At 43.8% G+C, this 26,264-nt stretch overlaps 2 long non-coding RNA genes across 3 annotated transcripts in view; one reads left to right on the top strand and one right to left on the bottom strand.

Moving 5' to 3' along the window:
* The window catches only part of LOC307222234, a 47,836-nt gene extending 40,360 nt beyond the window's left edge, over window positions 1-7,476 (bottom strand). The window contains exons 1-2 of one of the 2 annotated variants that reach the window (XR_013841654.1): window positions 6,862-7,476; window positions 5,654-5,921 (exon numbers count right to left, since the gene is read on the bottom strand). This is a non-coding gene — a long non-coding RNA (uncharacterized lncRNA). The other variant, XR_013841655.1, reaches the window with a different exon arrangement.
* LOC307222275 lies at window positions 285-19,982 on the top strand. The gene is made up of 2 exons (XR_013841710.1): window positions 285-607; window positions 19,129-19,982. It is a non-coding gene; the product is annotated as an uncharacterized lncRNA (long non-coding RNA).
* Window positions 19,983-26,264: the final 6,282 nt, after the last annotated feature.

Genomic DNA, 26,264 nt, shown 5'->3' with positions numbered 1-26,264 from the left:
TAAGGGGCAAGTGATGGAGATGGGGGTGCAGTGGGGCGGTGCCCTGAATTTTTGTCACGAAATGTTGGAGGGTATGCGCTAACAACAACCAAGAAATACGTCAGTGGGTCCAATATACATTCCTTTGGGGGGCTTTCTCCAATTCGCACATTCATATTTGTGAGATGGACGATGGAGAAGAAAATGATTGGGGAGCTGTGCATTATGCAATTCTGACATGGATATAGGAAACAGTCAGGATATAGGAAACAAAGGAACAGTCAAGAAAGAGAACAGAAGACCACACAGCCTTGGCAAGGTGCGCCCTGTTCTCCACGTCTGCACAAGATGACTAATTGCCTTCCCCAATGGCACTTGGTCTTAGTCCAGAAAAAGGTAGCATCACCCAATAGAGCTGAAGAAGGGCTATATAAAGAAAGCAGAGAGCACCATCCTGGCCACAGCAGAGACCAAAGGCAACTCTTCCTCGCCTCTATTCTTTTTGGCCAACTCAAGGAGGACACTCCAATTCTGACACACCATGAAGTCGTGTCTCATCCTGCTAGCTGCAATGCTGTTGGTTTCAACGCTTAGAGGTTCTGATGGTGAAGACAAACCGGGCCGCGTAGTAAGTAATGTTAAATGTTTGTGGGTGTCTCTATGTGGGATGGTATGTGGGTGTGAATTGGCTCCTTGCTGTATATGGCGAAGATGTGTTCTGTTGCTTGTTCTAAAACTAAACAAATAGGGTGTGAGTAGAAGATGAGAGCCTGGGTTGTTTCCAATGGTGGTCCTACTCAGAGCAGACCCATTGTAATTAATGGGTTTGACTAACAGGCCCAGGGGGGGAACAACCCAAATTGTGCATGAGTTGAACTTTGTACAAAGTTCCGAAGCAAAAAGGGGGACGGAGAGTGGGGGGGGGATGCATTGTGTCTGATGTTGGTCCTACACATAAGAACATATGAAGAACCAATGACCTAGCATCTGTTCTAGCACCCTGTTCTTCCCATAAAGCAGGAGCCAAACACAAGAGCAGTCTCCTCTCCTGCAGTTTACATCAATTGGGTTAGGGCTGCCATATTCCCAAAAGTGAAAGTTGCCATATGGGTTTTCCCAGACATTTTACCAATTTGGTGAAAACCCGCCCAGATGTCATTTTGCCAGTCCAATTCCTGGGAAAACACAGTCATATGGCAGTCCTAACTTGGATGCATTTCTGTCTCTGACTGTGGAAGCAGAGCAGAGTCATCCTAAATAGTACCCATCAGAGTAGACCCACTGCAATTAATGAGCATGGTTAACATGCTCGTTCTTCCATGTGATATCCTGTCAAGAGGTCCATCCCACACAATGTCAGAATCAGGCCAGCACCCTCCAATTGGCAGGTGTCTTCTCTATTGTCATTTCTGTGCCCACTACAGATGTTCTACTTTTGACAAACCTTCTAAAAGCTTTGTCTCTCTTGGATTTTCCATTGCTTTCATGGGTGTGCTATTGTTCTTTTAAAAATGCTTTTATGTTTAATATATAGATATGGTATTAGACTGTAAGTTACTTTGGGAAGTGCTTCGTTAATAATAGTAGTAGCAACAATGAAAAACAACAACCCACTTTTTCCCAGATTTCTCCTTCTCCTGATCTTCCCAATCCAATGCTAGAGAGGATTGAGGGGATGGCACATCAATATGGGAAAGGTCCAAGAGGCACCTATTCCAGGTGATAAACCTAACCTGCCTCCTTCTTCCTACAGATCAGGGCTACTTGCAAAACATTGACCCAGCAGATCCCAGTTGGGCACAATCCCCCCCCAACTCCTGCTGGGACCCTAGTCATCCTCCTTGAAGCAAACATGGAGCATGGGGTGTTTCATGATGTCAACTGTCAATCAACTGACAGGAGGTTATCAGTATGATGGTTGGAGCATCAAAGCCCTTCCTATGCATGCTTTTGCACTCCCTGCAAGGAAGGAGGCTTCATCACCATTTGAAGGAGTCCATTCCACTGTTAAACAGCTCTAACCATCACAACAACGTACTACCTAATGTTGAGTTAGAATCTGCTTCCTTGTAACTTGAAGCCATCAGTTCTGGACCTACCCTCCAGAGCTGGAGAGAACAAGCTTACACCATCCTCCATGTGCCAGCCATTTAGCTTAGCCATCTGGCTAGCATATCTCCTGTCATTCTCTTATCCAGGCTAAACATACCCAACTTCCTCAACAGTTCCTCATAAGGCCTGGTTTCAAGACCCTTGATTATCTTGGTCACCTTTCCTCTGCACACATTCCAGCTCATCAATATTCTTCTTAAACTGTGGCACCCATAACATGACACAATACTTCAGCTGTGGTCTGACCAAGGCGGAATAAAATGGCACCACTACTTCCCTTAAACTGCACACTATACTTTGATTGATGCAGCCTAGGATATCATTAGCTTCTTCTTCTTTTTTGCTGTTGTGTCACACTCTTGGCTCATGTTTAGCTTGTTGTCTACCAAGACCCCTAGATCCTTTTCACATGTAGTATTGGCAAGCCAGGTCACCACCACCATCACCAAAATTCTTCTGATTTAAAAAGGGAAAAGTTCCCTAAAATGAGGAGGTTGTGGAAAAGGAGACAGAAAGGCAAAGTCAAGAGGGTGAAATAACTCCAAAATGCTTGGGAGTTGTTTAAAGATACAATATTTGAAGCTCAACTTGAGTTTATACCGCAAACCCGGGCAGGTACAATGAGGGCCAAGAGCAAACAGGCATAAGAAGCAATGTGGAAGAAGCTATTAGAGGCAAGGAAGCTTCCTTCAAAAAAAAAAAAGTCTTGTCCAAAGTCTTGTTCAAAAAAAAGTCTTGTCCAAAGGAAGAGATCACGAAGGAATACAAACTCGGGCAAGTTGAAAGATTTGTTACCAATAAAAGAAAGTATTTCACCATGCAGCACATAGTAAGAGACAATGACGGCCACCAACCTAGATTGCTATAAAAGAGGTTTAGATAAATTTATGGAGGAGGAGAGGGCTATTGATGGCTACTAGACATTGTGGCTATGCTCTACCACCACAGTTGGAGGCAGCAATACTGGTTACTGGAAAGCACAGGAGGAGAGGGGGCTCTTGTGCTCAAATCCTGCTCTTTGGTTTTGATAACAGGATGTTGGACTAGGTGGGATTCTGGCCTGCTGCTGCAGAGTTCTTCTTATGTTCTTAATGGTGCATGATTCCATTTCAGCAGTGGGATCAGGAATGGTCAAATTCGGGAAGGGTGAGACCAGAGCGGAATGAACCAGCAGAACAGTCAAGCAAGGAGAATGAAGGAAGTCCACTCAACCCTGGCAAGGAGCTTAGTGTTCTCCATGCCATCATGAAAAGCTAGTTGCTCTTCCAAACTTCACTTTGTCTTTGTCCAGAAATAGATAGTATAACCAAACAGAGCTCAAAAAGAGGTATATAAAGAAAGCAAAGAGCACCATCTCAGGCAGAGCTGAGACAAGGGCAACTCTTCCTAGGGAAGGAACTCTGCCTCTATTCCTTTCTGCTGACCAAAGGGAGACACCCTGATTCTGAGCCATCATGAAATGGTCTATCCTGCTAGCTGTAATGATCCTGGTTTGTGCTACAAGAATTTTGGCTAACGAGGAGAGCCACATTGAGGACCAGGCTGGCGTCCTAGATGATGTGAGTAGAATTAACACTGAAAGCAGTGGGTGGGAGAAGGTCTTGACACTTGGAAGCTACCACCAGGTCTTGAGTAGTGGTGCTTGCTGTGGAGGCTGGTCCAAGAGGGCAGCCAGGGCTTAGCCCTACCAAGAGAAATGCCCAGCATTTATTTATTTTTAACTGAATTCAAACTCCGACCCCCCTCAAAAGGTATTTGAGGGGCAGAAAACAAAAGACATGGAGGGAGGGAAAAAGAAAGGGAAGGAGGAATAATTAAAATGTGACACCAGAGAAGGGAGCAGAGCGACCAGTGACCAGCAGCAGGTGGGTGAAATCGTGTTTTGGAAAATAGAGTTGCTGAGTATCACTTACATATAATGGAAATAAACCAAGGCCAAAAATGTTTTAACTAACAGGTAACGTTGTGGAATGACATATCTAAGATTGTTCTACTAGGGGAAAATAATGTTAAATAGGTCAGTGTAGATCCATCCTTGGATACTTTTCTGTTCCTCTTCCTCTCTCTGGCCAATCAGCTCTCAGCAACACTCAGCAGTATCATTCCAAAAGGATTGCTATTGTCATGAATCTCTAGACAGAAAAAAATTTCAATATTTATTTTACCAGGGCAATGTCAAGTACGTCTTCAAGCGCAAGGCGGTCCCTTTCAAAACCAAGATCAAGAGGTCGCTCATGGGCGTAATCATGGGAGCTGCTCTTGTTGACACTATGTTGCCTGATATACCCGACGAGGCCATTCAGGGTGAGGACCTAGACAACCTTACTGGAGAAGTTAGAAGAAGTAACACTCTCTCTGTTTGTGTGTCTGTGTGATCTTACTTTTATTTTATCAGGGCAAAAAATGGCCATTATCCAGCCAAACTATTTGGGTTAAACGGGTTTACTTCCTCATTGGCCAGGCAGCTCTTCTGAGCATGCTCAACGCTCTAAGGCCACACCTGCACACTGTTAGCTATCCTATGGGTATGACTATCAGTGACTACAACCCAACAGACAATCTCTGAGTAGGAATAGCAAGAGACACATATGGCTTCACATGTTTCACCCCCGTGTATTATTTTTTGGAACTCCCAATAAATCATCCATGGTCCTGGTGAAAATCAGTCTGGCTTCTTCAAATAAATTTTGAGATCTCTTGCTTGGGCTTTTTCAGGGGTGACTCTCCCCCACCCCCCTATGTGGAATGCTCTCCCGCAGGGAGGCATGTCTGACATAATCTTTATCTGTTTTTTGGTGCCAGGCAAAGACGTTTGGCTTCTAAAGGGTGGCGCTGTGACCTGTTTCAGTGGGGAAGGATCTCGGAAGCTGTATTTTTAGATTACATTGGATCTTCCAGATTGCTTTTAATGTACGGCACTATGGGTCACCCTGTGAGAAAAGCAAATAACACATGGCGGTGATGTTTAAATTTATTCATTGCTTGTTAGAGATCTCCAAGTGACTTGCTACATGCCTGCATTGCAGGAGCTTAGACTAGGTGACCCATTGTGTCCCAACTGTATGTTTCTATATGATTCCATGAACATTGTAACAGCATATGATTGGGGGGTGCCCATTTCATTCGTTGGACCCATGGCCATGGGTAAGTAGTTTCAGAGCCAATTACAGGCAGGACCCTTCCTCTACACAGATGAGTTCTGCAAGGGCAAAAGATCAGAGGAAGGGAGCTGACTGGCAGTGCCCCCCTTGGGTCTGTTGTAATTAAGAAGCTGGCGGGTGAGGTGAAGGTTGATTGAGGTTATGGAGTCCTGTGCCTCATTCGTCCTGAGGCTTTAGCCCATTCCTGCCCATAGTATTGGATACAGCCCAAGGAAAACAATGAGCAGTTCCCCTCCCCCCATCTACTACACTGACCTTCCCTAAAAGCGGTTTAGGGCAAGGAGGCCACTGACAGGCAAGTCAATGTAGGGAGGGCTTGAAAGCCACTACTGCAGCAATGAGGCCTTAATCTCTTTTCTTTCTACAAATAGAGTATTTTGACTTTTGATTACGAACCGTACCTCAGTCGTCCACCTGATGCCAAAGTTCAGTGAAGCCACATAAGACAACGAGCCTGTGCAGTAAAGTAGTCCTCACTGCGGATGTTCCTTCTCAGCACCACAAACCCAGAATGCAGAATCCCAGATTGAGCGAGAGATGTTCCTTTGGACCCCAACCTACCAATATATCTGAGGAGCATCATACTTATAGATGTGGTTCAGCTCCAGGTTTTTTTGAGGGAGAGGTGGGCAGTAGTTCTTCATTTCACACTCAAATCCACATAGAAAACTGCAAATAATGAAGCATTCGTTGTTTTAATTTCTGTTGTGCAACCAATGATCAAAGTATTGATTAATTACCACAACAGTGGGAAAGGTTTTTAATAACTTTGATGTTTTCATTTCTTTTCCTCCTTGGCACTCTTTGCTATAACTGCATATAACACAAGTGTAATGCAAGTAATAAAACATGCTTTGTTTTAATTTCTAAAGTATAAGCAATCAATTGTGGCAAGAGAAGAAAAGCTTTAAATAACTTCAATTGTTGTTTTATTTTCATATAATTAATAAAGAGGGCATTGCATGGCATATCACTTCTTTGTCTATTTTTCCTTTAGTGTGTCATTTCTGTAAATTTCAATGCCCCCAGGAGAGGAGAGGGGATTATTTACAGAGGGGAAAAGTTGATAATGCTTAAATCACAATTAAACTAAAAGGTGAAACAGGACAATTTGAAACTTGTATTCCTGGGGGTGAGCAGAGCCTCACCAGGTCCCCTCTGAAACCCAGAGACAGACTTTGGATTCTGAAGGGACCACAGCCATGGAAATTTGCTACCCACCTCATAAAGAAATAAATATGTAACATCAGCAAAACAAATAAAAAGCATGATAAATCAGGTCAATAAGTTTCCCTGAACCTTTTGAAGCACTTTTAATAAAACACAACTTATTTCAGTTCTCCTCCAGGATTTTTACTCACAATTTAGCCAGATGTGCAAGGATATCACAATCTAATGATCCCTGGCATGCAAACATCTGATAAGCAGTAATGAGTCTCCGTCAGCTTTTTGTACATTTAATTACAAGAAAGACACATCCAGAGCAAGGCTTCCCACCTCCTCTCAGCAAAGGAGTTGCTCAGCCTAAATCAGAATCCCACCCGCAACAGGAACGATGCCAGAACCCTGCTTTTCTCCTCCTTCCCTTCCACAGTTCTCTGAGCCTCACCCATCTCCCTGTGCCAGGACTGATTGGTTGGCCTATCTCTTCCCCAGAAAACACAGACTCCGGCTTATTTGATGGTTGCCTGGCAACGCTTTGGCCGGCTTCCAACTCTTCCACTCCTTGTGAAGTAAAGGCTTCTTCCCTGGGAAGGAGGGGTCCCAGGCTGTCCTGTCTGGAATCTAACAGTTCTCCATCATATGCCAAGTCAACCTCTTGTTCACTCAGCTCAAATTCTGGGTCTGAACCTTCTACTGCACCCTGGAGGGCCAAGTTCCTGACACACAAGATACTCTAGGATTGATCTAGCAGATGTTTTAAAATAGAATATATATCATCATCATCAACAACAACCTTTATTACGGTCCAGAGACCCAACAAATCGTTATAAAGCAATACACAATTCATACAGCCTACCTCCAGGTTAAACAAGCATTTTGTTCAGAATATAGGGATCATTGGTTCTTGCAACCACCAATAAAAACTTTGCCACTGCTAATGTTCTGGTGTTTGTCCAGTCTTCCAATAGGAACCTGACACAGTGAGCCTCTGATTTTCCTGGGAAAGGTACCAGAAAGGGTAATATCAGTTCAGCCCTGGCTTGCTCATATTTTGCACAGTACAACAAAATATGTTTTATGGAATCAATGTCTTGAGCACACGAGCAAAGTTTGTCCTTGTAGGGAACTCCTCTCAACCTGCCATCCAACACTGCAGAAGAAAAGATGTTTAGTTTGCACAGCTGTACATTTAGTTTATACAGTTTACACAGCTGTATATGAAGCAAACAGAGAATATCAAGTCTGCATAAAACATTTCTCCTCCCCTCATAACAGAACAGGAGCATTAGCACCATATATACAGTTGTTGTTGTTTAGTTGTCTAGTCGTGTCCGACTCTTCGTGACCCCATGGACCAGAGCACGCCAGGCACTTCTGTCTTCCACTGCCTCCTGCAGTTTAGTCAAACTCATGCTGGTAGCCTTGAGAACACTATCCAACCATCTCGTCCTCTGTCGTCCCCTTCTCCTTGTGCCCTCCATCTTTCCCAACATCAGGGTCTTTTCCAGGGAGTCTTCTCTTCTCATGAGGTGGCGAAAGTATTGGAGCCTCAGCTTCACAATCTGTCCTTCCAGTGAGCATTCAGGGCTGATTTCCTTCAGAATGGATAGGTTTGATCTTCTTGCAGTCCAAGAGTCTCCTCCAACACCATAATTCAAAAGCATCAATTCTTTGGCGATCAGCCTTCTTTATCGTCCAGCTCTCACTTCCATACATTACTACTGGGAAAACCATAGCTTTTACTATACAGACCTTTGTTGGCAAGGTGATGTCTCTACTTTTGAAGATTCTGTCTAGGTTTGTCATTGCTATATATACGGTAATTATACATAATTGAAAAACACCTTAAAAAATATGCACAGGTCCTGCTTTGTGAACGTTCAATACACAAACAATCTGGGATAGCTCAGTCCATGGAACATGAGACTCTTAATCCCAGGATCATGGGTTCGAGCCTCACCTTAGGCAAAAAAATTCGTGCATTTCAGGTGGTTGGACTAGAAGACTGACATGGTTCCTTCCAACTCTACAATTCTATAATTCTAGGAACCTTAAGTCACCCATACACAAAGGGTTTCTACCATAATGTCACAATAGAAATGCCTGATTCAAATATCCGAACATACCCATCAGCGAGCAGCTGTTCAGCACCTGTTGTCAGGGATGTGGATCAACCCAGCTCAGGGGAACAGGCAGACTCAGAAATTGAGTCAAGTGAGGGAGAGACTGGCTCTGTAGACAAAAGCTGGCTGGGTGTGTTTTTGTAAATAAAAGTACCATAAAACTGCCGGAGAGTCATTAATTCTAATCAAGGCTTGCTTTCCTGCCTGAGATCATTACAGCTTGGTCAGTCTCCAACTCCTCACATCAAAGGATGGGAAAGGAGGCAAAGATGTCTGAGGAGCAACACGCTGGAACCTGGAACACACAGAGACGCAACTAGTGAGCTACAGGTACTATTTCAACAGAATTCGGTACTAAAGACTCAAATTGACCAGTTAGTAGAGGTGTTAAATCAACAATGGCTAGAACTGTTGGAAGAAAAAGAAGAACCACCAGATCACCTATTGGGCCCCCCTCCAAGTTTTCAGGAGGGAACTCTGAATACCTAGTGTTCAAAACCAGTTTGAAATGGTTTCTGGAGCTGAGAGAGAGAGAATTCCAGACAGAAAGTGAAAAGGTGTTTTTCGTGGTCAGTTTGCTGGAAGGGGAGGCCAAGCAATGGGTGACTCCTCTCCTTGTTGATGGACATCAGGGCTTGTCAAATCTGGACTCATTCTTGAAACTAATGGATGCTATTTTCCAGAACCCACAGTGGGACGCCACCACATCCCAACCATTACTGAGTCTAAAGCAAGGGTGCAAAACCATGATGCAGTACACCATGGAATTTAATACATTATCTCAACAATTGGAATGGGGGAGAGAAGGCACACAAGATGTTATATCGAGCCAGGCTGAACGGGGACCTAATCGAAAAGCTAGCCAGGATGCCCCCCCCCCCTTCTTCCTTGGAAGGTCTGATACAGACATCACTACAATTGGATCAATGAGCGATTGAAAGCAAGGTGGAGAGGAGCAGGCTGGGCAAGCAGTCATTCAAGATGGCCGACATTCCTTTAAAAACAAATAAAAAAAATTAAGTACAAATTAGAAAACATACATATTTACAACAAAAGAAAATACAAAAGAAAAACTAAATACATATAACGAAAAAAATAATAATAATTAGAGAATACTTTGTCTCTTTTCATATTACAGTTATTTATACCTCTATAAAATGCTATTCACAATAAAGGAGTGAAATGAAAGGTAAGATATCAGAAAAAAGAAGAACAAAAAAATATAAAGAAGTAAAAGAAAATGATCATAAGTGGAAATTTTTAAAAGTAGATAAGTATTCACTATACATAGCCGTTTCCCATCTATATTTATATTTCATTGTATAATTTCATCTTACCCTTATCTACCTTAAAAAAAATGTTTTTTAAAAGACTTCCACCATTTGCCTCACGTGTTTTTAATAATCCATTCGTCAGATCCTCTGTTCTTCATTTTTTCCCTTTGGATTTCCTTGATGTCTCACTTTGTATTTTTTATATTACACACAAGATTATTCTAAACACAAGCAGATTTTTGCCGCCGAGCCCTGGTTTTGTAAATAATCATTTAAGAACTCCCATTGCTTCATAACCATAGTTTTGGATTTTCTCCTTATTATAGCCGTCAGTTTTGCTAGTTCCAGGTACTCGCAAAGTTTCCCCAACCGTTCTCTTTTTGTTGGGATGCTGTCCTCTTTGAGGGCCGACATTCCTGACATCCCTGTGCAAAGGTTTGGCAGTATGCCCAGAGAGGACCTGGGGGAGGAACTCATGCAGCTCAGCTCAGCGGGAGGCAGGCTCCAGACAGCTCCAGCTGAGAGAGAGAGGAGGAGAAGAGAGAGGCTGTGCTTCATCTGTGGCAAAGCAAATCACATAGTGAGGCAGTGCTCTAGCAGAGTGGTGTTGGGTGCACTTTCAGGAGCAAGCGTGGGGGAGAAGCCTGACCCTAAGGAGAAGCAGGTGGGAAAGGAAAGTTCCCAGTCCCTCTAGGAGGCCCAGGACTGGGAGTAAAGTTAGCCAAAGGGTCTCAACTGGGTCCAGTGATTCTGCCCCACCAGGCACCCGCCACTTAAACGGACTTTGCAAGGGGGGTAGGGAAAAGAGTGCGTGAAAATTCAAAGCCTGGGAGCACAGGAAGAAAGCCTCTTAAAGTGGCAGGCAGCTCTTTAGAACGCCAGGGGTGTGAGTGTGAAAAGCTACTTAAATACGCCCGGGATGTTGCAAGAAGGCGCCCTCTAATTCACTCTAAGAAGAACGTTGCTCTCTAAGCTCACCAAGTGCTGCCCAATCCCTGCTCGATACAGAGGCGATTAGAAAGCAATGGTGAGGGGTAGAGCACCAAAGGGGGGCCGGATACCGGCAGCTCAGAAGCCCCTGTTTCCACCCAAGGGAAGGCTATGAATGAGGATGCGAAGAGCATTCACAGCCCCACAGAAACAGTGCAAAGCCGCGATGCTGAATAAATAAACTATGTCACTCAACTCTGCCTGCTCCCCCACAGAAAACCACAAACCTTGACAATGTCCTACCACCCACTGCTTCACTTGCGCACACATACACAGCCCCCCAACTCCCACGCTACAAGAGAAACCTTTTGCAATCAGCGTGGCAATGCATGCTCTTGCCATCTTTATTGCCCTTTTTTATAATATTTTTTATTAATTTTTAACATACTAAAATTTTAGACATACCGCACAAATTATTTTACATATATCCTTATTTGGACTTCCTTCAGCATCTCTGATAGCCTTCTGTCTTAATTATTTCTCCTGCAGTTCTTAACTTAATATTGCCTTTACATTTTCTAACAAATTATTTCTTCCATTTGATTTTTACAATATTTCATAATTACTCCTCACAGTTTCTTGTAGTCCTACAAACATAATTTGATCATCACAAATGCTTTTCCATCTTTATTGCCCTTGAGGGAGCAACGCCCGGAGATCCCTGATTGGCTGCCTGGCAACGTGGCATGGCTGGGGTCTCCACCAGCATGACACAGGATGCTGTCCCACCCCCATGCTGTGAAGGGAGTCTAGGCAGCCTGTCCGCAACCCAGCCCCACCCAGAAGTGGAGCAGATTTCCTGGACTCACATTGCTTGCCGTGCTACTGTTCCCAGACGAGAGTAGGATGCAGTTTAGAGCCCTCATAGATTCAGGGGCTTCTACCGACTTTATAGATCAGGACTTTGTAGAGGAATACGGTCTAGAAACACAGAGACTGGCACCACCCCTCAAGTGCAAACCATAGATGGGAGGCCTCTGGTGTCAGGGACAGTCTCTTTTTTTAGAAAAAAAAATATTATTAACAAACCAATCAAATCACATTAGTTCCAAATTACAAAACCAAATTTTAAATTTTTGTTGGGGGTACCCATGCTTCGAGCTCAGAAAGGGTCCAATCCTCTCATATTTCTGCTGCTTTGATGTTCACAGTTCTGTCCATTCATCTCTTTGTTGTTTTCCTTTACAAATCATCTTTCAATTTTCTTGTTGTTATCATATTTTTTCCCTTTCTTTATAACCTCTGAAAGTCTCCACAAGCAAGTTGAAATGAACATTGTTGTAATCCTGTGTGGATTTTCACATTAATCCAAAAGTCGTATTCACAAGGCAGGTGCCATTACAGCATTTCCATAAAATACAGTCTCAGCGTCTGCTTATTAACTTTCTCAGACCTGTTGCTCCGACATCAATCTTTTTCAGGGGAGTTCTGCCAGATCAAACGCAGAGTTAAATATGATAACAAAGCCGTTGCTTCCTCCCCCTCTTGACCGTCAATCCTGCAACAGAGCCTGTCTTGTCCTGGCAATTCTCTTTTAGAACTGCGTCATCCCAAAAGCCTTCCATTTCCTTTCCTGATCTTCCACAAAGCAAAGCCTTTAGTTAATGAATTTATTTCCACATAGTTCATTATTCCGTCTCACTTGTTATCGGTCATTGCAACGGTTCTTCTGGGGGGGGGGTTGTTAGGTAATCACATAGAGGAAAAAAGAAAAGTCCCCCCCCTTTCCACCCCGTTCCGACATACCGACATCTTTGATGTTGCTATAATTTCTTGTTCAGTCCAACCCGTCGCTCAGCATCACAGAGGTTGTTTCAGTTAGCAATCAATACTCCTTTTATTCACTCGAAACATGTGCATTTGCTGTTCTCTAATTATTTATCTTGAGCTCCTGCAACCAGGTCGCGCTATCAGAAGTAGCGTCCGGGAGAGCGAAAAACACACACAAGGGCTTTACATCTAGTGCCCTCACCCCCTCCTTCTTTCAAACTCGGGGGTGATTTATGTGCATCCGCAGACGAGGCAGTGTTTTCCTATTCCCCCTGGGAAAACTCCGGAGGCTAATTACTCCCATATTAGCCTCTTAATTACCTTGTGTGTGCCAGAGAGATGGTACTGTCGGCCATCTTCCAATGCGCCCCTAGCGGGCCCCCTGGTGTCAGGGACAGTCTCACATGCAAGTGTGCCACTGGTTTTGGAAGTGCCTGGCCACAGGGAACAAGCCACACTTCACATCACGAAATTAGCCACCTACCCTCTTGTGTTGGGAATGACGTGGTTATCCAAACATGATCCAGTGATGACCTGGGGGCAGCGATCCATAAAAATTGCTTCAGCTTATTGCCACCTGCATTGTTTATGTATTGAGGGCCCAGTAGTGGCGGCTGCAAGGGGGCGGAGGCATTGGGACCCCTAACTGGAGATGAAGGGCAGTTGCCTCCCCAGTACAAGCTCTACCAGGATGTTCTCTGTGAGAAGGACACAGATTGGTTGTCCCCCACCCCCAGGTCTTATGACTATAAAATAGACCTCCTGCCAGGGGCTCAGATGCGCACAAGTCAACTCTATTCTATCTCTGAGACAGAGCTGGTTGCTTTGAAGGAGTTTCTAGAGAGGAATCTGGCATGGACCTTCATCAGGCCATCCAAGGTGCCTGGAGGCTCCCCTGTGCTCTTTGTGAAGAAAAGGGGGACCTCTGAACTTAGACTTTGTGTTGATTACAGAAAGATAAACAGCATAATGGAGCCAGACTGCTACCCCTTACCATGCATTGGGGATTTGCTGGAGAGTCTGAGGTCTGTGGAGATTTTCACAAAGTGGGATTTAAGGGGGGCTTACAACTTGATACGTGTGAGGGAGGCAGATGAGCAGAAGACAACATTTTGCATCAGGTATGGCAGCTGTGAATACTTGGCCTTGCCTTTTTGGTTGGAGTCAGGGACAGTGACTTTCCAAGCATTCATCAACCACGTTTTAGGTGGGTTGGTGGACCAGTTTGTGATCAGTTACTTGGATGACTTGCTGATCTACTCTGAGAGCATGGAGCAACAAATGCGGCAAGTGACGGAGGTGCAACAGATGCTGAGAGAGCTCTATGTGAAGTTGGGGACATGCCAGTTCCATGTCACAGAAGTAGAGTTCCCGGGGTGCCGCATAACGCCAGAGGAAAAGCACGTGGATCCAGCCACAGTGCAGAGTGTGGTGTCATGGCAGGACCCCCAAACTAAGAAGCACTTGAAGAGGTTTTGGGGGTTCATGAACTACTACCGCAAGTTTATGTCAGGCTACTCCAGACTCACAGCTCCTCTCACAGATTGCTTGAGAAGGAAAAGGCCTTCCTCTGGACAGTAGAGGCCCAGCAGGCATTCAAACAAGGAGCTGCTTGCCATAAGAGACTCGTTTGAAGTGTGGAGACATTTTCGACAGGGTGCACAACACCAAATAGAAGTATGCACTGATCACCGAAATCTAGAGTATTGGGAAACAGTGAGATGCCTCAATCAAAGGCAGATTTGGTGGACAAAGTTCTTTGCCAGATTTGACTTTAGAGTACAGTATGTGGCCGGCAGTCAGAATCAGAGGGTGGATGCCATTTCCAGGAAGCTGAAGTATCAGGAATAACAGTCAGCATATCCTGAAGCTGCAGCAACTGCAGTTAGCAGCTGGCTCTGTAGCATAGACCCCTGAATTCCAGCAGAGAATGAATGCATTGGGATTTTCTCCATATGTAATAATGGAAATCACTGGGCAGTGTCAGGCTGGAGCCAGAAAGCGAACAACAGCAGCTGCCAGACTTGGACGGCAGCCCAGGGGACAAAGGGAGGTTTGTTAAGTGAAGATCAGAGGAGTGAAGAGGGAGGAATTCACAGCTCAGAGAAACACAGGACTTAGCAGACAATAGCTTGTCTGAGTCAGTTTGCAAACCTCTCAGCATGCAAGAATGCAGAAGAGGAGGGCTACAAGAAAAGGGGGATTTTTTTTTTTTAATGATATTTTATTAAGTTTTAACAATAAAGAAGTTATAAGACAATACATAAAAAAACACAAGATAAACACAAAAATACAAAAATACCTACATTTAACATAGAGGGGGGGGAAACAAAAAACAAAAATCCCTCTTTTTAAATTTCTCATCTTTGGTTAACTTATTTTCCTGACTTCCTCACGCCTCCCTTTTTTGTATTCCATTTAAAAATTGGTTCAGCAAATTCATATCCTGTTAGTTTATCCTTAATTATTTTCCCTCACATATTATAGCTTCAAGTTTTCATCTAATATCAATCCATTCTTACATATACTTATTTTACCTTATTACTAGAACCCCTTCATTTGATTTCAATGTCATCAACATTCAAAAATTTTACAATGTTTCTGTAAGTAGATTTTAAATTTCCTCCAATCTTCTTCCACCAACTCTTCTCCCTGGTCTCGGATTCTGCCAGTCATTTCCGCCATTTCCATGTAGTCCATTACTTGCATCTGCCATTCTTCCAGGGTGGGTAGGTCTTGTGTCTTCCAATGCTTTGCGATGAGTATTCTTGGTGCTGCTGTAGCGTACATAAAGAAAGTTCTATCCTTCTTTGGCACCAGTTGGCCGACTATGCCCAGGAGAAAGGCCTCTGGTTTCTTCAGGAAAGTATATTTAAATACCTTTTTCATTTCGTTATAGATCATCTCCCAGAAAGCCTTAATCCTTGGGCACGTCCACCAAAGGTGAAAGAATGTACCTTCAGTTTCTTTACATTTCCAGCATTTATTATCGGGCAAATGGTAGATTTTTGCAAGCTTGACTGGAGTCATGTACCACCTGTACATCATTTTCATAATATTCTCTCTTAGGGCATTAGATGCCGTAAATTTCATACCTGTGGTCCACAACTTTTCCCAGTCAGCAAACAAAATGTTATGTCCAATATCTTGTGCCCATTTTATCATAGCAGATTTTACTGTTTCATCCTCAGTATTCCATTTCAACAGCAAGTTATACATTCTTGATAGTGTCTTAGCTTTGGGTTCTAACAGTTCTGTTTCTAGTTTTGACTTTTCCACCTGGAAGCCAATTTTTTTGTCCAAATTATAGGCCTCCCTTATTTGAAAATAATGAAGGCAGTCTCGCACCTTATCTTTAAGTTTCTCATAACTCTGCAGTTTCAATTTGTCACCCTCCTGTTCCAGAATTTCCCAATATTTTGGCCAATTGGCCTCCATATTAAGTTTTTTCAAAGCCTTCGCTTCCATAGGTGATAACCACCTTGGGGTTTTGTTTTCAAGTAAGTCTTTGTATTTTATCCAGACGTTAAACAGTGCTTTTCTGACAATATGGTTTTTAAATGCCTTATGTGCTTTAACCTTGCCAAAGAAAAGGGGAAATTGACATCACAGAAGCAACGGAAGAGATTCGTTTTCAAGCGTTGTTTCCGGAGGAAGAGGAACAATGCTGAGGATTTAATTGAGTCATCATCAGGGTAGCCATAAGTCACGCCGTCAGAGAGCTCCGGACGAGTGGCATGCTTTTTCCGGAATAAAACCAACTTTTAATTGACTGTACGTGTACACGTCTTGCTGCCACTACAGGCAGCTTGACTTATGAACCATTTCTCAGGAGCAGATTCCATTCGCATAGTAGGACTTGCATGTACAAGTAAAGAAATAGAAGCTGGACCTTTGCAGAAGACCAGGAGAGGATGATGGAAGCCAAATTGTCTTTGTGGTTTCCAACAGAGATTCTTATCTAGGTGATTCAGAAGTCTTTTCCAAGACTGCAATGTTCCTAATGTTCTTATACTGTGCTTGCAAGAATAGATTGTTCAAGAGTTCCCATTGCTGAACTACTGTTGGCTTGACAGCTGCCAGTAAAAATGCCAGAGGTTCCTTAGAATGGAAGCCCTTGTCTGAGCCCTGAAATAAAGGTAGTATTGATTGATCTAATAGATACCTAATTATCATGTTGCACTGTTATATCAAAGCATCATTGTAAGCCAAAGACAGAATAGCAAATAAGGAGCTGTCCTCTTAAATTAAGATATATAATACATAAGTTCCTCCATTGTTTCAGATCCAGGATTGTGATGCAGCACAACAAATCTTCCAATGGCAATGGCTGTCTTAAATTTTTACCATATATAAGAAGACCTAATTGCCTCCATTGTTTCAGTATGTCCAGGGAACAAATATGCCTCTTAAATCCTATGTCAGACAGTGTATCCTTGCCAGAGGTAAAACTTAATTTGCAGTCTTATCCACATACTCATTGAACTCGATGTGAGTGTGGATTTTGTGTAGCTAAGCACAGGACTGCAGGATGTGTTTCAGGGGCTGTGTGTCTAGGCATTCAGGCTATGCTATCAGATCCTTCAAGGGTCCCAATTTAATAAGGACTTCTTGAATTGGCAGAAGCTGCTCCAGCTTCTGATCCCAATCCGGGATGCCCTGATTTTCCCAGAGGCCACTCTAAGCTGTGCTGCATCTCAAAATGTGCCACGGGCTGGAGCGATCTGGGAAAGGAAGAGGTCAGCAGCATGTAAGGGGCAAGCGACGGAGATGGGGGGTGGACGGTGCCCCAAATTTTTTCACGAAATGTTGGAGGGTGTGCACTAACAGCAACCAAGAAATAAGTCAATGTATCCAATATACATTCCTTTGGGGTCCTTTTTCCAATGCGCACATTCATATTTGTGAGATGGATGATGGAGAAGAAAATGACTGGGGAGCTGTGCATTATGCAATCCTGACATGGATATAGGAAACAGTCAGGATATAGGAAACAAAGGAACAGTCAAGAAAGAGAACAGAAGACCACACAGCCTTGGCAAGGTGCACCCTGTTCTCCACGTCTGCACAAGATGACTAATTGCCTTCCCCAATGGCACTTGGTCTTAGTCCAGAAAGAGGTAGCATCACCCAATAGAGCTGAAGAAGGGCTATATAAAGAAAGCAGAGAGCACCATCCTGGCCACAGCAGAGACCAAAGGCAACTCTTCCTCGCCTCTATTCTTTTGTGCATCATGAAGTCGTGTCTCATTCTGCTAGCTGCAATGCTGCTGGTTTCGGCACTGAGTGGTTCAGATGGTGAAGATAAACTGGGCCGTGTAGTAAGTAATGTTAAATGTTTGTGGGTGTCTCTATGTGGGATGGTATGTGGGTGTGAATTGGCTCCTTGCTGTATATGGCAAAGATGTGTTCTGTTGCTTGTTCTAAAACGAAACAAATGGGTTGTGAGTAGAAGATGAGAGCCTGGGTTGTTTCCAATGGTGGTCCTCCTCAGAGCAGACCCATTGAAATGAATGGGCACAACTAACAGGCCCAGGGGGGAACAACCCAAATTGTGCATGAGTTGAACTTTGTACAAAGTTCCGAAGCAAAAAGGCGGACGGAGATTGGGGGGGTAGTGCATTGTGTCTGATGTTGGTCCTACACATAAGAACATATGAAGAACCAATGACCCATCTGTTCTAGCATCCTGTTCTTCCCAAAAAGTAGGAGCCAAGCACAAAAGCAGTCTCCTCTCCTGCAGTTTCCATCAATTGGGTTAGGGCTGCCATATTCCCAAAAGTGAAAGTTGCCATATGGGTTTTCCCAGACATTTTGCCAATTTGACGGAAACCCACCCAGATGTCATTTTGACAGTCTGATCCCCAGGAAAACATGGACATATGGCAGTCCTAACTTGGATGCATTTCTGTCTCTGACTGTGGAAGCAGAGCAGAGTCATTCTGACTAGTACCCATCAGAGTAGACCCACTGCGGTTAATGAGCAGTGTTAACATGCTCGTTCTTCCATATGCTCGTTCAAGAGGACCATCCTACACAATGTCAGAATCAGGCCAGCATCCTCCCATTGGCAGGCGCCTCTTCTATTGTAGTTTCTGTGCCTACTACAGATGTTCTACTTTCGACAAACCTTCTAAAAACTTTATCTCTCTTGGATTTTTCATTGCTTTCATGGGTGTGCTATTGCTCTTTTAAAACTGCTGTTATATTTCGTAATTGTGTCTGTGTGTTTCGTAGTTGTTTGTGTGTTTTTTTAAATGATTTTATATATGGATTCATTTTTCAAAAACAGTTTTAGTGTATGTATCTGTTATATACAGTATATGGTCTTATACTTCAAGCCACTTTGGGATGCCTCATGGGAACTGAGTGGTTAATAATAATAGTAGCAACAATGAAGAAACAGCAACCCACCTTTTCCCAGATTTCTCCTCCTGTGTTAATCTTCCCAATCCAATGCTAAAGAAGGTTGAGGGGATGACACATCAATATGGGAAGAGTCCGAGAAGCAGCTGCTCCAAATGCTAAGTCTTACCTGCCTCTTTTTTCCTACAGGTCAGGAATAACTTGAAAAACATTGATCCAGACAATTCCAATTTATTCAAGAATAATATAAAACCAATACGCTTCGTGCCAAAAGAGCGAAGAGCGTTGCCAGTGAAATAAAGAAGTCCTCATGTCTGGACGGGTGTAGACATTCCTCCTTGGCCTCTCGACCTCTCAACCCAAATCTCAGACTCCCAAATTGGAGGTGGACCAGAGATCAACCTCCCCTTCACTGGATTGCCCACTGTCTAAACCACGGTTGCGGCACTCTATACCTCTCTCCTTCTCTCTTGGGATTCTTATTGGCCTTGCTCTTCCCCCGCAGTTTCATTGCTTTTGCCTGACTAAAAGTTTTCCTTGAATTGTGATCATGCCTCTTGCTCGCCAGGTGTGTGGAAACTGTCAGAAATGTAGCAGCAGAGATCATTCAGTGTGTTATTTAAGGGTTAATTCTGTTATGAGTAAAGTCAGCTAACCAAAAAGGTGGTGGAGGAGGTATTGCATTCCTTAGGCCAGCCTATCTAGACAAATAGATACTGATGTGTTTGATTCTCTTTTAATGTTAATCTTAATTGTTTTAAAATGTTTCTAATTCTTTTAAACTGGTTTTTAATGATTATATAAATTTGTAACCCCCTTAAAGGTTTTACTACAATCAAGAGGGATATACATTTTGTTAAACTAAAAATGGAAACAAACCAGATATGATCTCCATGGAGGTAGCACATGGTCTGCTTGGCTGCATAGTTCTAAGGGAGGTTTTCCACTGTATGTTTGGTTGTGTGTCTCGCTGCCCTGTGCAAGTCCTGTCTTAAATTATATGCTGCTTTTGTTCTGTTTGCTCAATAAATTAGGAAATGTTATTTCCTGTTTGCAGAGTTTTAATTAATGGTGTGCCAAAACCCACCATCTGATTTCTAGAACCTGTTTCTTCCCCTGAGAAAGAGACCTCAGTTTTCCTGCACATGAGAAATTCTTTAGAATTAATTCATAAAGACTTCATTTTTATGAACAACAGCACACCAGGGATGGAAAGATGTTCACTTTTAGAGACGCCACAAGATGTTTTCATAAGAAAACCCCACCTGGGTTTGTTTTAATAGCCAATAGATTGGTATGTGTCCTGAGGGTGGCAGGTAGTGCTGTGGTCTAAATCACTGAGCCTCTTCGGCTTGCTAAACAGAAGTTTGGCTGTTTGAATCTGTGTGACAGGGTGAACACCTGTTGCTCTGTCCCAACTTCTGCGAACCTAGCAGTTTGAAAGCATACCAGCAAGAGTAGATAAATAGGTACAGCTGTGGCAGGAAGGTAAATGGCATTTCTGTGTGTTCTGACACTCGTCATGGTGTCCCGTTGCACCAGAAGCTGGTTAGTCATGCTGGCCACAAGTGGTGTGTCTGCCCACCTGTCAATCAACTTATATCAGGGGGTCATCAACTGATGGTTGGAGTGTCAAAGCCCTGCATTGGAGCTCTTTTACAGCCCCTTTCAAAGATCCCTTCATTGTGTGGGAATTTTGTGGATAGTAGGACAGTATATATTGATTAAATATTATCCTTCCCAACTCACACTAGTGTCTCTCATATGTGTGTGAGTGTATAGATAGGTAAAGGTAAAGATAAAGGAGACCTCTGACCATTAGGTCCAGTCGTGGCCGACTCTGGGGTTGCAGCCGTCATCTCGCTTTATTGGCCAAGGGAGCCGGCATATAGCTTCCGGGTCATGTGGCCAGCATGACTAAGCTGCTTCTGGCGAACCAGAGCAGCACACGGAAACACTGTTTACCTTCCCGCCGGAGCAGTACTTATTTATCTACTTGCACTTTGATGTGCTTTCGAACTGCTAGGTTGGCAGGAGCTGGGACTGAACAACGGGAGCTCACCCCGTCGCGGGGCTTTGAACCGCTGACCTTCTGATTGGCAAGTCCTAGGCTCTGTGGTTTAACCCACAGCGCCACCTGCGTCCCAGAGGTATAGATAGATAGATAGATGATAGATAGATGATTGATAGATAGATAGATAGATAGATGATAGATGATAGATGATAGATGATAGATAGATAGATAGATAGATAGATAGATAGATAGATAGATAGATGATAGATAGATAGATAGATAGATAGATAGATAGATAGATAGATAGATAGATACAGAGATAAATTGATTGATAGATAGATAGACAGGCAGACAGATAAATAGATATGAGAGAGAGTTTATTCCCGCTTTACACAGCAAGAGTCTAGTTGCATATTCGTTTCAATCTCTTTAGTTAAAGAATCCTATCTGGCAGTTTATTCCTGGTAAGACCCCTTTGATTCCCTCGTAAAAGAATAAAGACACAAGAGTCTTCCATATATTAAAAGTTTACTCACATTCAATTCTCAGATCCCTGAAAGCAAGCTTTAGCTTGTAGTGAGAGATACAGTGTGGCTTACATCCTTGTTAGGATGGGCCCATGGGCTGCTGGCAGAGAGCCAGCAGTGCAATACAAGAGAAGAAATGGCATAAAAAATGAGCAGCATCAAAAGAAGCTGACTACATGACTGGACCATTTGTGGGGTCTGCAAGGGTCATGTCCACCTACCTGGTCACATGCAGAGGGAGGATACTTGGGACCAGGTGTAACAGGAAGTTCAACTGACTGGAGTAGCATCCCCTGCTTGTGTCCACTCTAGGCAAACAGGAAATGTAGTATTTGTCTGCTCCAATGGATTACATCCCACCCATTGCATGTGGAAGCTCAGCACTACCTGACACACCTAGCACCTAATGGGCTACATGTGATTAATGTGTCCCTTGTCTGCATTGGGCACTCCTCCCACTCAATTCCATGTTCATCTCCCTGATCACTCTGCAAGGAGCACAATCGCCCCAGCTCCTGCAGGATTTTATACCGAGTTGTCCTCCTTGAAGCAGACATGGAGGATGAGGCATTCCATGATGCCACCTGTCAATCAACTGACAGGAGGTTTTCAGCATGATGGTTGGAGCGTCAAAGCCCTACATTTGCATGCTTTTCCAGCCCCTCCAAGGAAGGAGGCTTCATCACCACTTGAAGGAGTCCATTCCACTGTCAAACAATGTACTTCCTAATGTTGAGCTTGTGGAGTTTGGAGTTTACAGGGTTAAAACTCCTTGGTGTCCTGTATCTGGGAGGGGCCTGAATCAGGGCCGTAGGTCACAGGCTTTGTCTGTCTTTGTCTGTGAGAGTTGCTTTCACTTTTGACTGAGAGACACTGCGAAGCAGCTGTGTGTGCTTTTGGCACGGGAAAGATGCCGGAAAGCTCCGATAGAATGAGACTGATTTATGGCTTGCAAATAAACGCTTTTAGAGATAGCAACGAACTGTCTCTGGACTTGATTTATCCCTCTATCTCACACGGACGGCAGGACCGCTGCAGCTCTGTTTTCCTGCCCAGGTCAGCCTCAAGCAGAGCCAGCAGGGAAGCGCTGACTGAACGGCAGGATTTAATGGCCAAAGAGTCAGAATCTGATTCCTTGTAACATGTTGCCATGGGTTCTGGACCTACCCTCCAGAGCTGGAGAGAACAAACTTGCACCATCCTTCATGTGACAGCCATTTAGATATTTAAAGATGGCTAGCATATCTCCTGTCATTCTCTTATGCAAGCTAAACATACCCAACTCCCTCAACAGTTCCTCATAAGGCCTGGTTTCCAGATCCTTGATTATCTTGGACACCCTCCTCTGCACACATTCCAGCTCATCAATATTCTTCTTAAACTGTGGCACCCATAACAAGACACAATACGTCAGGTGTGGTCTGACCGAGGCAAAATAAAATGGTACTACTACTTCCCTTAAACTGCACACTATACTTCTGTTGATGCAGCCTAGAATAGCATTAGCTTTTTTTGCTTTTACATCACACTCTTGACTCATGTTTAGCTTGTTGTCTACCAAGACCCCTAGATCCTTTTCACATGTAGTACTGGCAAACAAAGTCCTGCCCCCACCAAATTTTACGTATGTGCAGCTGCTTATTTCTACCTACAGTAAGTGCAGAACCTTGTATTTGTTTATATTGAAACTCATTTTGTTAGTTTTGGCCCAGTTCTTCAAACTATTACAGAATCCCAATTCTGTCATCTGTGGTGTTAGTTACCACACCCAGGTTGGTGTCACCTGCAAATTTGATTAGCATCCTCTCAATTCCTTCCTGAAAGTTATTTCTAAGGAAATTGAACAGAATCCTGCAGCACGCCGCTTATCCCCTTTTCGCAGGATAACGAGGAAGCATTAATGAGCCCTCTTTGGGTTTAGTCAGTCAATTAGCTCATCTGGAAGATCCTTAGGCAGCCACCTGGGTTTCATTAGATGCCTTCCACTTTCTTTCCTTGTTGGAATGGTTTGCATGGGTGCCAACTATGCAGGGTCCTGAGTGCCTGAGCACCCACAAATTTTAAATGAAGGGGACATCCCTCAAGGTTCTATTACATGGTGCATACATGGCCCACAGGATGTGTGATTGACATCAGCATGCTGCGGGACATGCCCACAACACGCGTGCACACACGCATGCCATGGTAATGTCGACATGTTGCGGGCACCCACAGTTGTGGGGGCAAAGCGACGCGTCTGATTGTGTCTATTTGTGCCTTCAATAGTTCACCTTTAAGAAACTCCCATCCATCATGGGCTCCCTTCTCTTTTAGTATTTCTGACTATTTGATCTCGTCCAGAACACAGCTGAGACAAGCCTAGTTACCTCAGTTGGCTAGAGCGTGGTTCTGGTAATGCCAAGGTTGCAGGTTCGATCCCCGTATATGAGACAGCTGCATATTCCTGCTTTGCAGGGGCTTGAACTAAATGATCCTCAGGGTTCCTTTCAACTCAACAATTCTGTGATTCTACTCAAGAATACATGGCTAGAAATGCACCCTGTGTGTGCTCAGAAGGGCTCTTTTAAAGCATGCAAAAGACATGGTGCCTCCAAGAGGCAGGTACAGGGGGAGTGATGTCCAGAGCCCACAGCCAGAAGGGTACCCAGACTTGGAGCTTTCATGTTCTTTCTTTCAGAAGCCCATCTGTGTTCCCACTGGAAACGAAGTTATGAAGCAGAACCCCCACCCCTCTAGTGCATTGATCTTGTCCTGAAGTTGTAACACTTTGAATAACCACAATTTGTCCTTATGTTTTTTACTAGCAAGAAGTACACATCTTTCCTGGGGTGGATTTCTCTGCAATCAGATACTCCCTGGAAGTGATCTTCTGCAATAAGTGTGAGTGGGTGTAAGAGGATTCCCTGACCCCAAATAACAAAATGCAAAATGTAACAACAGTTCAATGAGGCTTAGGCAAGTCCCCTGCTGTTCAGAAGCTAAAGACTGGGCACTCAGTGAAAACTCACAGTATATTTAGATTAATGTAAAACTTTATACATGTCTAGTTTGGAGTCTCTTGGTGACTTTAACAGATGTGTGTGTCTGGGAGAAATTCAACAGGTTACCCTTTTCTCCTAGGAGGTTCAGTTCTAAAGAAAAGCTTCACTACTATGTATCAAACTATCGGCGTGGACAGACACGGGTATATTTTTCGGCCCAACAATTTACCTAAAAAGGGGATACCACTTTGAATATGACATGAAGCATATGTAATTGTTTTGCAGAGCTGTTTCTTCTTTTCAGAGTAGGTTGGAGGGCCCAGTATGTGGGGGCACCTCAGGATAAATATCTTGTAGGTTCACATTCAAGACACCAAATGACAGGCTTGAAGCCCACAATTTATTTGCAATTGCTGAATTTTGACAGGTTCCTTGAGGCAACTGGGGTGACTGCCCATGAAATCAGGGTTCAGGGCTAATGGAAGACGGGAATGGAGTGGAGGTATCAAGCAGTGAAGGTGTGCCTTTGAGATCTTTTGGTGAACCTGCTGAGCATCTGGGTTGATTGCAATCTGCTTCTCAGTTTTCTTCAGCCATAGCCTCCTCTGCAAGTAGAGAGGGCATGTGATTCATTACTCTGAAAGATCAGCCCTAAGGAAGGCAGGAACCACACAATTAGAGAACTGAGAGGGACTTTGGAAGTCAGTTAGTCCAGTCCCTTTCATTACAAGCATCTCCAACATGTGGTTTCTCAAAAAAAGGGGTGCAGAGTTGCTCTCTCACTCCCCAAAACAACACAAATTTCACCATCAGAAATAGCCTCCTCAAGTTCTACCAAAATTTGCCCTCTTATAACTTAAGCTGTAAGATCCACTCCTCTCCTCTGGGGCAGCAAAGCATGATTCTTTACCATCTTCCAACTGACAGCCCTCCATGGATATAAAGAGTGCTCTCCTCTCCCTTTCACTCTTCCTTTCTCAAGGCTAAACTGTGTTGTTTACCTGTATACAATGTTAGTGCCAGTTCAAGTAGGCCCATTGAAATGAAAGAAAATGGCTTACATTAATTCCAGTGGCTCTATTCGGAATATAAATCAGTTGGATATGACTACATGCTTCTCGGGTCTCTGCTCATCCTTATTGCCCTCCCACAACCTCCTCCCAAGTCCTCTATTGATTGCCTTCTCATCTTCCTAGAGCAGTATTCACCTTCTTGAATATCTGAGAAAAAGACAGACATTCAGCAGGTCGGAAACTTTCCATCATGGATACTTCTTTGTTAGCAAAGTTACACCTGCTGAATTCTTGTCCACTAAAATTAAAGGAATAGGAGGACTTGGCATGGACAGAACAGCCAAAACAGAAAGCCATCTTGACCAGGAAGTTGCCAGCCTAGGTGTCCCCCCCCCCCCTGCCCAAATCATACACGAAAGGACAATTCTGCTGAAGCCCATGGAATGGATTGATGTGTGTGGTTGGCCTTAGTTTATGTGTAATGCCTGAAAAACTTTTCCCTGCCCTCCCATGTGCCCTCAAGACAAGATGTTAGCAAACTATGATCAAGACCATAAATGGTGCGGATCTCATTTCTCAGTGAAGAAGGACTTTTAAATAATTCATTGGAGGAGAAAGGAAAGCTGCCAAAGCACAGAGACGATCTAAAAAGCTCATCATCCTTTTGCTCCATCCCCCAGAATCTTCCAGTCCAAACCAACCTCCTATAATCAGATGCTCTTCATTGTCTTCCACGCTAGGGGAGTGAACACAAGAACATGTTGGCCGCCTAGAAGTAAAAAGAGATGTA

Source organism: Podarcis cretensis (assembly GCF_951804945.1).
Source record: "Podarcis cretensis genome assembly, chromosome: 8".
Classification (NCBI taxonomy): domain Eukaryota; kingdom Metazoa; phylum Chordata; class Lepidosauria; order Squamata; family Lacertidae; genus Podarcis; species Podarcis cretensis.
The sequence above is the reverse complement of the archived record's forward strand: the minus strand, read 5'-3'. Positions and strand labels throughout refer to the sequence as shown.